The following is an 18,886-nucleotide window of genomic DNA, read 5'->3' as shown; positions in this document are numbered from 1 at the left end:
CCTGCTTTCTCCTCTCTCTCTGCCTGCTTCTCTGCCTACTTGTGATCTCTGTCTGTCAAATAAATAAATAAAATCTTTAAAAAAAAAAAAAAAGAAAAGTAAGGCCTAATAAACAGAATGATGACCTACTGCAAAGATTCAATACCACAAAAATATAAAATCTCCTGCTAATCTATAGATTTGATCCCAATCAAAATCTCAACAGGTTGCATGTGTGTAAAGTTTATATATTGGCAAGGGGGTTCTAAAATGTATTTGGATATACCATTGTCCAGAATACCCAAGATAATCTTCAGGAATTTAATTTGCTGCACTAGATACTTCAACTTATTTTAAAGCCACTGAATTATGAAAATGTATTTGGGAAGAGATTTACAAGGAGAAAAAAAAAAAAAACAGAGCACCAAAAAACAAAGCTATCATGTGCTAATAGTGAAAATGGGTATAACCACTTTGGAAAATGGTTTGATCTCATTTAATAGAGTTGAAGATATAGAGACTATCACACAGTAATTTTACACCTGGTTATACACCCATGAGAAATCTGCCCAACTGTGTACCTCAAGACACGAACAAGAATATTTATCGCTGCATTGTTTCTAAGAGCCCAAAACAGGAAATACTCTAAATGCTAATCCAATAGTATAAATGCTTTTATAAATTCAGTATAATCAGATTAAAGAATATTACACATCAACAGTAGCTACATGCTACATCATGAACAACCTCACAAACATAACCTATAGCTCTAAAATAAGGTAGACACAAAGGCATGCCATATGAGTTCACGTAAATGAAGTTTGAAGAAATTGGCAAGGCTTAACACTAATGTTTAGTAATGTGCACTTAGATGATTAATTATAAACAAAAGTGAGTCATTATTAGTGAGGGGGAGACATGAGCTAATGAAGCGGAAAAGTTGTGAGTTCTGCTATCTTGGTAGTGTTCTACTACTTGACATTGTTGATGTGAAAGGTGATGGCTTTCTGTCAAACAAAAAGCTATACATTTAATTTTGCTCCATGTTACAATAAAATGGCTAAAAACATAATTGTAGAAGTATACGGTTACTCAAGTCAAATGAATGTCAAAAGAATGCCTAAAATATGTCTAAATAATATAGGGGAATGTTAGCTTCTTTTACTAAAACCTTTTGTTAGGTTTTATTACTGGCCCTGCTGGCTATTAGAGAGGCTGAGAGACACTAGCGGAAATTTATTGATACCTGAAAAACACTAAAGTCCTAAAATGCCATCAATTCTGCTCCAGGAATGGAGTTAGATTTCACAGTAAATGACTAGGAAGGAAGATTTAAAAGTCTGCTGCTGCTTCCTTTTCAACTTCTTAATTGTGAACAAACATTCCTATTTCAAGGTCCAAACAGGTGATTTTGACACCTCCTGACTCCTCTTGAGTATGAAATAACATTTATCCCCAGAGCATCTTGAGGTGGGAGACCCCATTCTTGGTTTGCTGAGGACAGCACTCTGAGGGGCACGGTGCAGAGAACTTAGCTTACACAGAAGCTGGCAAGTTCCCCACTAGTAACAGGGATGGGACAAGCCAGGAACCACAGAATAGTCATGAATGCGGAGCATTATGCCACACTCCACAGATCCATTTTATCACACACCTTCCCTGCCAATGTTAAAAACAAAAAAACCAGGGGGGCCTGAGTGGCTCAGCGGATTAAAGCCTCTGCCTTCAGCTCAGGTCATGATTCTGGGGCCCTGGGATCGAGCCCCACATCAGGCTCTCTGCTCAGCGGGGAGCCTGCTTCCCCCCCGCCCTCTCTCTGCCTGCTTCTGCCTACTTATGATCTCTGTCTGTCAAATAAATAAATAAATAAAAATCTTATATAAAAATAAATCTAAAAAACAAAAAACCAAAACACTAGTGTGGATTATAAAGCAGATATTCCACCCCCCTATTCCTCCTCTGGCCTCATCCCTTCTAATACTGCTTGTGTGAGTCATGCTCTGTTTAGTCCAAGTCCAATTTATCCTTCACATCACAAATCTGCTAAAATAAATGTTTGGATCTCATCCTGCTTCTCTCCAAATGAAGACAGGCCAAACACTACATACAAACCAACTGGCTGCCTCCACCATGGAAAGATTCATTGAGGCTGTCCTCAGCTATGAAGAGAAATAGGGATAGAAACCATAGCTTTTAGTCTATTAGAACAAATTAATAACAACAGAAGCAGTGTGTTGGTGTATGCAGATGCTATGTGATATGATGTGTGGCATGGCGGGGAGAAAGCTTAAAAACAAGTTAATCACAGGCAACCAATCATACGAAAGCCAGGGGGTTGTAATAATAGGAATCATTTTAGACAAAACAGAGTGATGTGTGACTTAAATTTACAAACCCCTAGGTATACGCTGTATTCTGCAACAATAAGAGGGTAAAGTCAAGTGAAGAATGCCTTCATTTGTTTAACAACCAGAAATATGTTCCTTTCTTCCTGGCAGCCCTATGGAGGGTTGAGCTGATCTGCTGTGCTGAGCAACCAGAGGGCAGCTCACTGACAGCATCTGCTGGGGACTCGAGAAAGCTGTTCTCTCTTAATAGAAACCATTTTCCATTTCTATTTCTTCGGGTGTGTGAACTCCTAAAGAAATGATGCATTGCACGGAAATTCATCCACAGCTGAGAGCACAAATAAGGGAAGAAAAACAAAATCATAAAAGACATTAAAAGGTACATTTCAGAAAGCAAGTTTACTCAGTTTCTTAGGCAATGAAGCATTCGTGCTTTCAATTTTAAAAGAGAGGCAGAAAATATAAAAACAAAGTGATTCCCAGGGAAAAGATGCGCTTAAGAGGGCTGAGAAAAGTTGGTTATTTTTAAACTTTTCCTCTTAAAAAGAGGGGGTGGGTTGTGGGGAATCGAGTAGCTGTGGATTTCAGTTGTCTCCTGAGAGAGTCAGCATTCTTGCAGTTTGTGTGTGGGAGGGCAAACATTTGCTGAACTCTTTTGGAAAGAAAGTGCACATACAATAAAGCAGCAGGAAGCATGTGTTGTATTTAGTATCTGATAGCCGAGAGCACCTTGTTATACTGTAGTACTTCCACTGTTGTGCACTAGCCAAAAATGGTGAACTGTGTATTTTGAGAAACCAGTGGATCTGGTCCAAAATTAATTCTCTGAAAATCAGAATGTGTTGCTGAAACTGCACACCTTTGTAATGTTTGTATTTACTTAGATGTCTGATATGTGATTATAGCACGTTGGTCTCAAGAACACTCATCTAAGCAATTCCTTTTTCGCCAGAGGAATAAGGTTGATGGAATTTCCAGACATTAAAGCATTTTCTCTGCAACTACTAACTGATGCATAATGATTTGAAATTCATCGATCTCTGCAAAGCTTAAACAGAAAATGAAGAATGGTAAAATATCTTCTTCAATCTTTGGTTGCAATCTTTCATTTCAAGGTACATCAGTGACTTTTTCCTAACTAAAGGCATTTTAAAAATACATTTTGGGGGCACCTGGGTGGCTCAGTGGGCTAAGCCTCTGCCTTTGGCTCAGGTCATGATCTTAGGGTCCTGCGATCAAGCCCCGCATGGGGCTCTCTGCTCAGCTGGGAGCCTGCTTCCCCATCTCTCTCTGCCTGCTTCTATGCCTACCTATGATCTCTGTCAAATAAATAAATAAAATCTTTAAAAAAAAAAAAAAGCCCACACATTTTGTGCCTTAAAGAACTAACGAGAACTCACTGATCTTCAAACTGGTTTTCACTTGTTTTAGATCTAAGTGTATAGAAATATATGTTCATTGTGTGTAGCTTTTACAGAAATTGCTTTTTTATTCTAAATAAAATTTCCTCTTATAAAGAAGTATATTGTTTTTATTTACATGATTAGTAATATCTTACTTAAAGCACTTTGTTGGTTCTGCTTTATTTCCCTTAGTTTGTGTACTTGGGTCAAATGAGTTAATGTGGTCCTATGTTAGATATGAAAGCAGCATATATCTAAGTAATAGTAATAGCTATTAACAATGACAGCTGATGTTTACTGAAAGCTTATTTTGTGGCAGATACTGTGCTAGGAGTTTTATATGCATCATTTCAACAAATCTACATATCAGTAAGTCTATTATTTTCCCCACTTAAAAAGTTTAAGTTTCCAAAGTCAGCATATAGACAGTAGTAAAGATGGAATCTGAACCAAGATTAGTTAGGTTCTAGAGCTTTTGTTCTTAACTGACACTTGCTATGGATAACTTAGTTAAGAGGACAGAGCTCTTACCAGGGCAAAACCTTGCCCAGGTCATGAGAAGCGCCTGCACTGGGGGTGAGTGGACCCAACCACCAGTGGGACTAAAGCCAGTTTCATGTCCATCAGACCACCAAAGATCACTGGAGACCAATCTCTACTCTAGAAAGAGGAGTCCAGGAGCATTCACAATGAGGGTATATAATACCTTGGTCTGCAATGACTATTTATTTGGGGAAAAAAATTAGATGGTTTATTCTTCCAAATAAACAATAAAGTAAATAAATAAAGTAAATGGTCCCTAAAATGTCTGGTCTTGGCACAGATTATGAAATACTTGGAGCTGCAACAACATTCTAATTTCTCACGATACACCTGAGTAGGATCTCAACACAACCAAATCGAAATTACCACAGTAATTTGAGGTCCTTCCTACTCTCAGAGAAGACAGTGGTAGGGAATCAAATGGAAATTAGAGAAGCATGTTTGAGTCACTGCTCCATGTATTCAGCATCCTCTACTTTCAGTCTTTTTCAAGAAAAATTTCAAATATTTGAAGTAATGTGATATTTCTGTATTTTGTACATAAAAGTAAAATAACCCATCTTAGAAAACATCACTAAGCCAATTACAAGAGCTATGTAGATATTTTGTGTGTCACTTGTTATTAAACACTTCTTTATAAAGAACATCTCCAGGGCACCTGGGTGGCTTAGTGGGTTAAAGCCTCTGCCTTCAGCTCGGGTCATGATCCCAGGGTCCTGGGATCGAGCCCCACATTGGGCTCTCTGCTCAGCAGGGAGCCTGCTTCCTCCTCTCTCTCTCTGCCTGCCTCTGCCTACTTGTGATCTCTATCTGTCAAATAAAATCTTTAAAAAAAAAAAAAAAAGAACATCACCTTCCCCACAAATGATGGTTATTATGTTTAACATTTTATTGAATCAAAAATATTTCTCAAAAAGTGTGTAACTAATAAATAACAGCTCAATGAATCCGAAAAGGAATCTATCTGGGTAACTAATGCATAGGTCAAGAAAGAGTATACCACTAATACTTCAGAGCCACTTCCAAGGAAACTTATTTTCACTACTCAGATTATTTTGGGTTATATGTAAAATTTGTATATAAGTGGACTCATATGTATTTATTTACTCTATCTCTTTTGGTTTAATATTTTGGGATAATTAACATAGTGTTGCAGGTTTTTAATTCATTTTTATTGCCGTCTGTTATTTTACTCCTATGAATATACTAAAATCTCCTTATCCATTCTAATGTTGACTGAAAATCTGAGTGGTTTCCAATTTGGGGATATTACAAATAATGCTGATATAAATGTTATTGTACATGTCTGTGGTATGTAAGCATAAAAGCATACCATTTAAGGTTTATATACAAGAAAATAAAACTATGGGCCCACAAGATAATTGTTTTTCCAACTGTAGTAGATAATGCCAACAGTTTTTTCAAAATTCTTGCACCAATTCACACTCCTCACCAAAATTTCATGCAATTTCCAGTTGTTTCAATTTCTCACTTCATGTTGTCTTTTTAATGGAGTTAAAATTTTATACTATTTTTAAGTGAGCATAGCTAAAAAGATAAATTTAGGATTCACAATGTATGAATTTATAGAAACAACCTCTATGATAAAGAAATAAATGTTAGTGCTTAGAGTATAGATTTGAGGGTCCAATGCTGTTTCACCCCTATCTGCTGCTTTCCTATCTTTGGGATGGCCAACACATTTCTTTGCCTTTCCAAGCCTCAGTTTCCTCATCTGAAATAGTGAGAGTAATATCTAAAAGGGTTATTATGGATTAAAATATTCAAGCTTTTCAAAGAACCAGGAAAATAGAAGTCATTCCAGAAACATCTAAAAATGCTACCTAAAAACATCATGATACTGGCTGAAGCCATCAAGCAAACATAATATTGCCTTTTGCCACCATATTCTCTGTGATTTAAAAACAATATTGGAATTCAAAATTTTTGTCTTCCTGGACTCATGATTTATAAAACCAGAGTCATGTAGGATCTAAACAGACCTCAAGTTCCCTAGTCTATTTCCTTGTCTTCAGGTAGACAGATACCACTTAAGATAGTTTGTTTCCCTCATAATGCTAGGTATAAGTATACCTATTTTCTCCACTAGATTATAACTTTCTTGTTCATCTCTCTGCCCCATCTAGCATGCAGACTTTAAAAAAAGTCTTCCATAGGAGCATCTGGGTGGCTCAGGTTGTGATCCCAGGGTACTGGGATCAAGCCCTGCATGGAGCTCTCCACTCAGCAGGAAGCCTGCTTCTCCCTCTCGTACCCTCCTACTTGTGTTCCCTCTTTCGCTAGGTCTCTGTCAAATAAATAAATAAAATTTATTTTAAAAAATCTTCCATATAGGAAGCAATCAACAAGTTTTAATTGAATTGCATTCATTTGTTTATGTCACAAAACCCCAAGAGTATCAATCGATATGAGTAAGTTTGAAACATGGATAAATTTGAAACACAGAGGGGGATCAATAAACAAACCCTAAAATACAACCACTGTATTACACACATTATTTTGAAACACAAGGCAAATACAGAACTCTCTATAAATGCCAATGAGAAGTACAGTGGTAACAATAGCAATCAAATTAACAACATTCAAGAACCATGAGACTGCTGAGTCTTTTATAAATTTCTCATAGTTTTCCAAACTCCTTTATTTTCCTAAAAACTTGGAAATTGTGTTTTGCCTATGACAAGCCAACATATTCGGGTCTGTTTCAGAATTCTGTGCACATGAATTCTAAGCAGCTCAAAAACTGGCAGAACACGTCCTTCTGTGTCTGATGCATCATTCCTGCCCAATGAATGAAGATCCAAATAAACAAAGAAGAGACTTATGCTTTGCATAGAAGCAGAATCAGGAAGAAACACGCACAAAGAACTTCCTCCTTCCCCTGTTATTCTTGCCCTTCTCTCTATAATGAATATTTTTATACAACTATTACATTATTCATGCTTTTAGCAAGTAGTGAGCATCTACTCCATCCAAGGTACTAATCCAAGGATGGTTCAAAGGTCCACACAGCCAAAAAAAAAAAAAAAGTCACATTCCAATGGGTAGACAAGATGATGTATTTAAATGAATCTAAGACAAAAACATAATATATGGCAGAAGATCATAGATAAAATGCTATGATGAATAAGAGATCATCTTTCATTTGGAGGACAGAGAAAGATTTGGAGGAGAAAACATTCAACGTGGGTCAAGAAATAGAGAAAAAGCTTTTACATCCACACTACCCTCTCCAACAATGCAGATGACTCTCAGCTTTTCCACGCAAGTAAATAAGTCAACATTTTGATTTTCCAGCAGTGATCATAAGTGCTATGATTTGTGTGGGATTTTAATTTGACCCTGGTGCCCACTTTCCAAGGAAATGTGTATTTCACTTAATAACTAGGCTTGTGTTTGGTGACTCCGGTCACGCACAGTAAATGCACAAATGAGTGTTTGGAACAAGACTGTATTTGTGGAAAAATTACTTACTTAGCAATTAATGAGCCTATTTTCATTGATGCCTGAAGCACTTGAAAAAATGATAGGAATAAATTGAGGCAATTTATTTAGAAAATGCAAAATTGCTCACATGGATGGTATTTGCTATCTTACCTTTTACAATGAGACTCTCAATAGTGGAAATATAGTGGAAAAGACAGTATTTACAGAATGAAAATACCACAAAAGCCTCAGGAAGAATTATTTTAAAAAACAAGACAAAAAACAATAACACACTTTTTAACCTAACACTGAAAACTCAGAAGCTGTGATTTAGTATTATGGAAAAAAAGAGTTCTGTACATGGTGTGATGTCATGAAGAAGGGGCTGGAAAGAAATGAGAGAAATTTGTAGGGAGAAGTTTTCCGCAACACAGATAAAATACGTAATAACATATAGTGAAGAAGAAAGAGTAATATGGGACAAAATTATTCTTAATCACAGTTTTAGAAATATCCATGGATACTGACAGGATGGTTAAAGAAAGATAATGGGACTGAGTTTGTTACTTTACAAATTCTAGTTATTTTTACATACTTTCAAATACAAAAATGGTTTGAGAGAATCGATCCTGTTAGCTAATCTAAAATCTACTATATATTTTTTGTTCAAGACCAGGACATTCTTCCCAGAAGTTGGCATGAGGTAGTTTAATTACACAATCCAGTTCTGGGCCATAGCAACCAGCACCAAGATGCCGGAGGAAGCTTCTCAGGATTGAGTCATGACTTTTCATGTTTATATGTTTTGATGTGTTTGTTAGAAAGAACTTTTAACATTCACAGTTGAAGTCAGAAGTTGAGGCTGAAGTACAATTTCAAGCACTGCATGGATCTAGGCTTTAAGAAGCCTAAATGCAAATAACTAAAGCTCTAAATTTAGAGTAGAAAAAAAAATCTCTTAAATTTGAAATACTACAAGGGGAATATTTGCAAGTTCTGGCTCTGATTCAAGAAAATGAATTGTTTCAACATGGATTACCAAAAAAACATAGATAATTTTGAAACACAGAAGGGGATCAAAACACAAACCCCAAAACTAGAATACTAAAAGCAGAGAATTAAGAATATTGCACTGACACTAGCCAGACACATTTCTGTTTGTTACTTCTAGATAAGAGTTTTACCAATTTCTAGGACACACTGGTAAAATACTGATATTGTACTGTTAGGATATTTACATGTGAATTTTAATTCATTTAATATGCATGGACACATGTTTGAAGATACATCCGAGAGAGTGGTTTAGAAAAAGGAGTATCTTAGGTCCATTTTCAAGACCCTCAAACATTAAGTCATTGCAATAATTGCTGAGGGGAAATGTGACTCATGGATCTCTGGTTTATTTGTATGAAAAATTTAAAGTTGAGGAAAGGATTTCCCACCAAATAGGCAAATACCTTTGGAAGTTCTTAGTCCCATTTGGTTGATGTTGAAATATTTAAACCTGTATTTTGTGAACCCATTTCAAATTATTGTATGTGAACAGATAGTTCTGAAGGTTCAAGATTCCTAGAAAGTTGTCCTTTCTTCTAGACACAATTATGAATCTAACATTTATGCAAGGGTTTTTAGTTATATTTTACTATAATGTCTTGGGAATTATAATCCACAGTGATATTTATAGATTTGTGTACTGTAAGTGTTTGAAGGATATATTGTTAAAAACTTTCAAGAATGGCGAGAGTCCTCTAAGGGGGTTATAGGTGTATGAAAAGCAAAAGTACACTTGTAGTCAACATTCTAGTGCCTAGACCTGGCTGACTAGGTGAGCAAAAACTCTCACCAGGTGTTGCTAAACCAGGCTCATTTTTGCAACATTGCTCATTATATTTTACTCAAATCTAAAACAGTCTAGAGTATCTTGAACCTACCACTTAGCAAAACAAAACAAGGATGCTCGTCAATTCTTCTTCTATTCTTTGTGCCTGAAAATCTGGCACACATCATTTGCCCATGCTATGAACTCAGAACTCTCTCAACAAGAATAAGCTACTCCTGGAAAGCAATGAAGTCATGCGGTAATACTCTTGCTTAAAGATTGCCTGTATGCATTTAATATGGCAGATTTGAATTTTTAGATCCAGAAACAAATGATATAGTGGAGGCACCAGAGCAAGAAATGTTAACTCTCCAACTGCTGTAGAATTTGATGGTCCATGTAAATTTTCCCACACAAGGTTTTCACCCAAGCTTTTCATTGTGAGGACGTTGAACAAAACACTGAAGTTTAGTTCAATTCTATTTAATTTAGAAGGATTAGCTCTAAAATGTGGGTGATATTATTATATATGACCAGTACTACTTGCTTTATCTTATACTGTGCTTTTCTTTTATTCACTTGATCTGTTAGGGAAAAAAAAGAATGTTTAGGGGCATGTATATGCTCCCCTGCATGAAGTACTGACCATGTACTTTTTACTGGTCACAGAAGAGGGTTGAGAGGCATAGTAATATTTGCACCAATCCCCTCAGCTAATAGTGATAGGAACCATAGTTTACAAACAATGGGTTTCCACTCAACTTCAGCAGTCTGGCTGGTATGGTAATTGTTCGTAAGCAATCAGTGTGTTCTAACTTGGTACTGTGCCTACTGAGTCTCCATGATTATACTCCATGTTAGGCAATATCTAGCATCATGCAACACAGGTCCCTCATAGGTCAAACACTCACTTTCATTTCCACAAACAAACAAAAAAAGACCATGCCTATTGACTTCTCATTACAAATGCAGACTCAGACATGCTTAAAACATGTTTGACGTATTATTCTTTCTCTCTAGAACATCTGTTTTCAGAAACATCCTTTTCTTTTCAGTAGCATTTGGTTCTGGAGGTGTCATCAAGGAATTCCCTCCAAGCTTACATCCTAGCTGTCACATCACCCAGAAGACCTGACATCTAGGTACATGTGAACAGATAAAAAAGAAAGCATCTGGTTTATTGCTGGGATTCTTCTCATAGCACTTAAACAAAACTGAACTCCAACAGGTTGTTCAAATAAGCAACCATCACAATAGATACAGAGAAACTAAGTAGTCGAGACTTACAGATACATGCATATATGGTTAAATTACAAAGAAAAACACTAAATCATTATAAAATTAAGGAACTTATTGGTTATACTAGGGAAGAGGAAGAATAAGATTGGAGGGAATATGATTACAAAGCTCACAAGGGATATCTTAAGCTGGGAAAGAAGTACACAAATGTTTATTATTGTACATTAAACTGTATATGTATTATATAGAATTTATGTATTTTATTCTAAATTAATTGTTAAGGATTGTAATATTTGAGATGTTCATTTCTTTCCATTCCTTTTTTATTTTGGAAATGCAAAGTGTAATGCTGCATTTGAAAACAGATGTATTTTATATTATTTCTCAAATACACAGACTGGCTTTATGCATTTTCACTTAAAAATCAAAGGTCAATATTTTGTGAAAGCATTTAAAATATGTAGTATTTGAAATTTTGCTGCACCTTGAGCTATACTGCACTATTAATGATGAAGTATGCTCTGACACATGTAATTCTACATTTCCAAATCTAATACTTTGGCAATTACATATACTAATGCATCATATACTTCTCTACCACAAAAGCTCTACACATTAATTTCTTTTTGGCTGAAGTTAAATTTGAAGATTTCATTGTAATAATTCTTTTAGAATCACACAGATCCTAAGGCATATTTAATAAAACTACAAACCCTGAATTATTCTATCATCTAGACTTTTCTGTCTTCCTTGACCATCATCTTAGAAGAATCATGATCTTTACTTGATGCTCGTAGCATAGGAAACTATTTTAACAAAGAGAATTGTAGCGCTAATGAAGAATCCACTCACCACAAATCATGATTTTGATATTCATGTCTATATTCATGGAGACTGCTGAAGCAACATTTTGTGTTTCTGTGTATGTGTACACATGTATACGTGTATGTGTCGATGTATGCTGGTTTACTTTATATTAAACTACAAGGATCAAGATCAGAGCTTGACTTTTTCTGTGAAGAGCCATTTTAGGCTTCAGAGCAATGGAGTTTCTTTCATAACTATTCAACTCTGCTGTTGTAGCATAAAAGCAACCATAGAAAACAATAAATGAATGAGCATGGCTGTCTTCTAACAAAGCTTTATTTATAATAACAGGCCAGATGTGACCTGCAGGCTATATTTTGCCCCCATCCTGATCTATAATTACCTAAACTTCTCACATTACAGAAAATATAAATATAAAAATATAAATATGTTACATGTGACTTATGCATTGACTGTCTGTTAATTAAACTTTCTTGGGTTAGTTTAGCCTCTCACTAACTCTACTGCAACAGTGGTGGCCTTTTTAAATTCCTCAAACACAGCTAGTTCTTTCCTGATTCCTAGCTATCACTCACAGACGCTAACTGTGCTCTCTGACAGAATATCCTTCCCCTAATTTAGTATCAAATTACTTCTGTACTAGCTCTTGAGGTTTTGATTTGAATACCACTTCGAGAGGGCATCATAACATTGACTCAATTTTTTCTATACATACATCAGTTGTTTATCATCTAGTATCTTTTTTTCTCTATTAAACTCTGAGCTTCACAAGATCAGGAGCCATACTATTTCTTAGCCTCTGTACGCCCAGTGCTAAAATAATATTTAGGAAAAACTAAGCAATAAGTATTTATGGAATGAAAAAATAAACTGCTTTCAAAATTTGCTCTAAAATTGTACATCATCAGAGTTCCAGGGAAGATATTGTAGTAAGAGGACCCTGAGCTCATCTCACAGATACACAGAAACTGGAGTAAGAGGACCTCATCTCACAGATGCACCTACATAACACCTGCATCAGTATAACTAAACTACCCAGAAAACAACCTGAAGAATGGTAGAACAGGCTGTCCATAGTTAATGGTAGAGAAGTGGTATCAAAAATGCTGGGAAATTAACCTACCGGGTGAAAGGAAGAGACATCACAGCATGGAGAAAAGACAGGAACAGAGACCACACCAGACAACTCAGACAAGGGGGGCTTATAGCGGAAAGACAACTCCCCCTAGCATTTGGCTTTGAGAATCACAAGGGCCTAACTTGACAAGGTGTTCAATCAATGGGCTTAAGATGAAGAACTTGAAAAATCATGGGCTTGGCTCTGGAAAATCTGGAGGGCAATAGGAAACTGAGTCCCTAACCTTAAACAGATAGCATTTAACTGCTCTTAGTTATAGCACAGAAGCAGCAGTTTGAAAAGTACCTGGGATATATGGGAAGGAGATTTGTTTACTAATCTCTGAAGGTAAACTAGAGGGCCAGAGACCTTTAGGAGACCTCTCCAAGAATAGAAAGATTGGTGGGCACCATTTCCCTCCCCCACACCCCAACATGAGGGAACCAGCCCAAGCACTTACCACCTAGCTGGCTAATACCATGTGCTCCAACCCTACATCCAACATATCCACTGGGCTAAAGTCCCTCCAAAGCTGCTCCAGGTCCCATTCTACAAGCAAACAAGTGCAACCAGTGCATACCTTCCTAAAACTGTGGGTCCTGCCTGTCCCCATGTTCTCCTGAAGACTTCCCCTATCTGAGCCACTCCATTTAGCAGGGGTTGCTTCTAAGTGGACTTGATGCATCTCATTCTGCAAGCAACCCCTAGTGTGACAAGTACGACTCCACAATGACCCTTTCCCTGAAGAGAGGGGAAGATAACTGAACACACCAGTTCAACTGCAGCCCCCAATGAAGGCAGATAGCTGATCCAACAACTGGTACTTCCTACCAACAAAACCTCATGGGGGAAGCACATAGAGCTGGGTAGTCTGGGGTCAATGCAACCCCAATAAAGAGATTGGGGATAGACATCTGGGCTGACCCTGCCCACCCATGAAAGCCCTGCAGGGAAATGCAGGGAGAGCCCCTGACAGTTCAGGGCAAGAACAGTTCTGGAAAATAAGCAGAGGGCAGGCATCTGGTCAATTCAACCCCAAGGCATCCCCTTAACAAAACAGGAAGCAAATCCTGCCTAAAACAGACAAAAAGAGCCACTGTAGATGACTGGACTGAAGATAAATATGTCTCAACCCCAATAGTAGGGTGCATGCAACACACACAGGAGATACCCCTGAAGCACCAGATTCCAGTGAACAGGTGACACTGCACTGCAGGACACAACAGGACCATTTCTTCATAAAACCACTACTTTTAAGATGAAAAGACATAGCTGACTTTCCTAAGACATAGAAACAGACAAAGAGAGTAAAACAAAATGAGAAAGAAGACAGCAGATTATGTCCCAAATTAAAGAACAGGACACCACAGCACAGGAGCTAAAGGAAATGGAGATAAACAATATGTCTGATAGAAAATTCAAAATACTGGTCATAAAGCTACTCACTGGACTTAAGAAAAGAGTGGAGAGCTCATTAAGACCTACAGCAATATGACAAAAAATATAAAACAGAACCAGAAATGAAGAACTCAATAACTGAAATTAAAAAATACACTAGAGAAAATAAATAGTAGATGAGAGAAAGCAGATCAATGGGCTGGGAGACAGGGCAATGGAAAGCAAACACACTGAACAATAAAAGAAAAAAAAATAATAGAAAAATGACAATAGCTTAAGGAAGTTCAGTGACACCATTAAGCCTAACATTCACATTATAGGGATCCTAGAAGAAGAGAGAGAAAACAGGGCAGAAAACTTATTTAAAGAAATAGCAGCTGAAAACTTCCCTTATCTGAGGAAGCAAACAGAAATCCAGATCCAGATAGCACACAGAGCCCCCAACAAAATCAACCCAAGGAGGTCCACACCAAGACGAATAATATTTTTTACAATGGCAAAAATTAGTGATAAGCAGAATTTTAAAACCATCAGGAGAAAAGACAGTTACAAACAAGGGAAACTCCCATAAAAATATCAGCTGATGTTTCAGCAGAAACTTCGCAAGCCAGTAGAAAGTGTCATGATAAATTCAAGGTACTAAAAAGAAAAAAACCTAAATAATCAAGAATATTTTATCCAACAAGGCTATTATTCAGAATAGGAGGAAAGATAGAAGTTCACAAACAAAATTTAAAGGAATTCATCACCAATACATCAGCCTTATAAGAAATGTTCATGGGAATTCTTTGAGTGAATAGAAAAGGCCAAAATCAGGAGTAAGAAAATTACAGGAAAAAAATTTCACAGGTACCTATAACATAATGGAAGTGGTAGATTAATCACTTATATAACCAGTATGGAGGTTAAAGCACAAAAGCAGTAGAAACAATTGCATCTATAAAATCAGTCAAGAAAGGCACAAGAACAGAATGTAAAGCATGATACCCCAATTAAAAAAAAATCCTTTTATAGTTATACTCAAAATAATAAAATATCTAGTAATAAACTTAACCAAGGAGGTAAAAGACTTATATTCCAAAAACAATAAAACACTGATGAAAGAAATTGAAGACAACACAAACAAATGGAAAGATATTCCATGCTCATGAATTGGAAGAACCAACAAACATCCATTGTACCCAAAGCAATCAACAGATTTAATGCGATCCCTATCAAAATACCAATAGTATTTTCAGTCACACTATTTAAAATAATCCTAAAATTTGTATGGAACCACAAAAGACCCCAAAAAACTAAAGAAATTTTGAAAAAAGAAACTGAAAGTATCATAATCTCAGATTTCAAGATATATTACAAAGTTGTAGTGATCAAAAGAGTATGCTACTGACACAAAAACAGACACATAGATCAATAGAATAGAACAGAGGTCACAGAAATAAACCTGTGATTATATAGCCTATCACTTTATGACAAAGAAAGCAAGAATATACAATGGGAAAATGATGTTGGTGAAACTGTACAACTACATGGAAAACAATGAAATTGACTACCCTCTTGCACCATTCACAAAAATAAACTCAAGTCACCTGGGTATGCTCAGTTGGTTAAGCAACTACCTTTGGCTCAGGTCATGATCCTAGAGTCCCGGGATCATGTCCCACATTGGGCTCCCTGCTCGGCAGGGAGTCTGCTTCTCCCAATGACCTCTCTCTCTCTCTCTCAAATAAATAATCTTAAAAAAAAAAAAAGAAGAAGAAGAAAAGAAAACTCAAAATGAATTAAAGACCTAAATGTGAGACCTGAAACCACAGAGTTCTTAGAGGAAAACATAGGCAGTAATCTTGAAATCAACTATAGACACATTTTTCTAGGTAGGTCTCTTTCGGCATGGGACAGAAAAACAAAATTAAACTGTTGGGACTGCATCAAAATAAAAACCTTCTGCAAAGTGAAGGAAATCAGGAATGAAACGAAAGGGAACCTACTGAATAGGAGAAGATACCTGCAAATGATACATCTGGTAAGGGGGTAATATGTAAAATTAAGAACTTATTATATGCAAAAAATATATATATATGTACTTAATATGTAAAAAAAAAAAAAGAGAGCGAGAACTTCTACAACTTAACAACAACAACAACAGCAAAATCCAATTTAAAATCCAATTTAAAAATGGACAAAAGACATGAACAGACATTTCTCCAAGAAGACATACATTGGCCAACAGACACAGGAAAAGATGCTTAACATTACTCATCATCAGGGAAATGAAAATTCAAATCATAATGAAATAGCACCTCACACCTGTCTGAATGGATGAAATCAAAAACACAAGAAACATCAAGTGTTGGCAAGGACCTATAGAAAAAAGAACCCTCATGTATTGTTGGTGGGAATGGAAACTGGTGCAGCCACTATGGAAAACAGTATGGACGTTCCTCAACAAATTAAAAGTAGAATTACCATATGACCCAGTAATTGAACTACTAGATATTTACTGAAAGAAAATTAGAAAAGTTATATGCACCCCTATATTTATTGCAGCATTAGTTACAACAGCCAAGATATGAAAGTAACCCAAGTGTCCACCCACAGATGAATGGATAAAGAAGAGGTGGTATAAGTATATATAATGGAATATTACCCAGCCATAAAAAAGAATTAAATCTTGCCATTTACAAAACATAGATGAATCTAGAGGATATAATGCTAAGTGATATAAGTCAGTCAGAGAACAGCAAATACCCTATGATTTCACTCATATGTGGAATTTAAGAAACAAATGAACAGACTAAAATACACACACACACACACACACACTCTTAAACATAGAGAACACCTGGTGGTTTCCAGAGGGGAGCTAGGGGCAGAAGTTGGGGAGAAGATGAGTGAAATAGGTGAAGAGGATTTAGAGTACCGTTATCATGAGGAACACTAGATATATAATCATTGAATCATATTGCACATCAGAAAGTAAAATCACACTGTATGTTAATTACATTTGAATTTTAAAAATAAGTTAATAAAACTTTAAAAAAATAAAATATCACAATTTACGATACCTTGAATTCCTTACACAGTAACGTGTAAATTCCTTAGTATGGCAAAGACCAGTCTGACTCTGCTCAACTCATGTCCTGCAACAACGGTCTCCTCATTTACCAGCCTTCACCCCACGCTGTCATTGAGCATGCAAATGCTTACAGAACCCAGAATTCCAAAAGTTTCACAATGCAGAAAATTAACTTTTTTGCCCCTTCAAGTTAAGTTTGTCACTCTACTTTCTCCAGTTTCCCAAATTTTCCTTCCTTCTTGACAAAAACTTACGAAAATTCCCTGTCATAACTGAATTCTAAGAAGAGTTATTTCATATAATTGATCCACTGCCCAGACCCCACTATACGGTTTCCCACTCTCCCCCTTGGAATCTTTCTGGAATTGTCATGGGTTATTCCTTACTCCTCTCACACAGTTGTTTTTCTATTAATTCAGACCATACTCTATTCTTCAGGTGACTCAGAATTTCATTCACTGATCTGTGTAGTCCCAGCAAATACTTGGTATCTATCACATATATAAAAGAAAAATTGTACTGAATCTCTCTTAAAGAAGAAGTTATAAAATTCCTTATTCCTTAAGCAATTTTATAAAGAATTTAATTATAAGAATTAAAAGAATATATAAGATATATATATAATATATATATTATATATATATATATAATATATAAGAATTATAAGACTTGGGACGCCTGGGTGGCTCAGTTGGTTAAGCGGCTGCCTTCGGCTCAGGTCATGATCCCGGCGTCCTGGGATAGAGTCCCACATCGGGCTCCTTGCTCGGCAGAGAGCCTGCTTCTCCCTCTGCCTCTGCCTACCACTCTGTCTGCCTGTGCTCATGCTCTCTCTCTCTCTAACAAATAAATAAATAAAATCTTTAAAAAAAAAAGAATTATAAGACTTGTTGTGGGAAACTAATTATCCACCCAGCCCAATTAACTACCAGCCAAAACTCTCATCATCTTCAACCAAGTATATACTTAATATATATATTAATATATATAAAATATATATTTTTATATATATAATATAATTATATACTTATACTTCTGAAGAGTTCCTTTGTTGGAAATCTTGGTCAGATCTCAATAAATATTTCTTGGACAAATGAGTAACATCCTTCTGAATTTACATATGTTCTCCCCAACAAAAACCTCCAACACACATACAAAAATGGAAACATTTTGCTACCTGCATCTTCTCTTGGGGTGATGAGAGGCTCTTCCTCATAAGAGATACAGTATCAATTTCAAAGTGACTTGATGCTCAACAGCATAAAACATTGCACAAACATGGACAAAACTGGATGTTCAGCTTAAATTCAAAAAGCATACCAATTCCAATTATTCTATTAACTTCCTCACCTTGTGAAATTATTCTTGTCAATATTTTAATTTCACTGAGTCTGAATGAGAGATAAATGTGACTGCTTCAGCAGATGGCTGTCACAGACCACATCCCACAATTAAGACTTCATATAAAGCGGAAGCCGCCTGATACATTAGAGACAGTTCTGAATACCCATACCCCCTAAGCTTAACCTTAAGGAATACACAGATCAGATGCGGAAATAAGAGGTCAGCCATTTTTAATCATCACCTGAAAACCTTGCCTAAGTAAACTGATGCAGAGGACTCCAGATAAGAGGAAAATATTTGCTTTCTTTAATTTCAAGTTTTGCCCATCTGTGCTGCCTGTGCTGT

This window comes from Lontra canadensis, unplaced genomic scaffold (assembly GCF_010015895.1).
Source record: "Lontra canadensis isolate GAN:19392208 unplaced genomic scaffold, GSC_riverotter_1.0 scaffold19, whole genome shotgun sequence".
Classification (NCBI taxonomy): Eukaryota; Metazoa; Chordata; class Mammalia; order Carnivora; family Mustelidae; genus Lontra; species Lontra canadensis.
Note: the sequence above shows the minus strand (reverse complement) of the source record.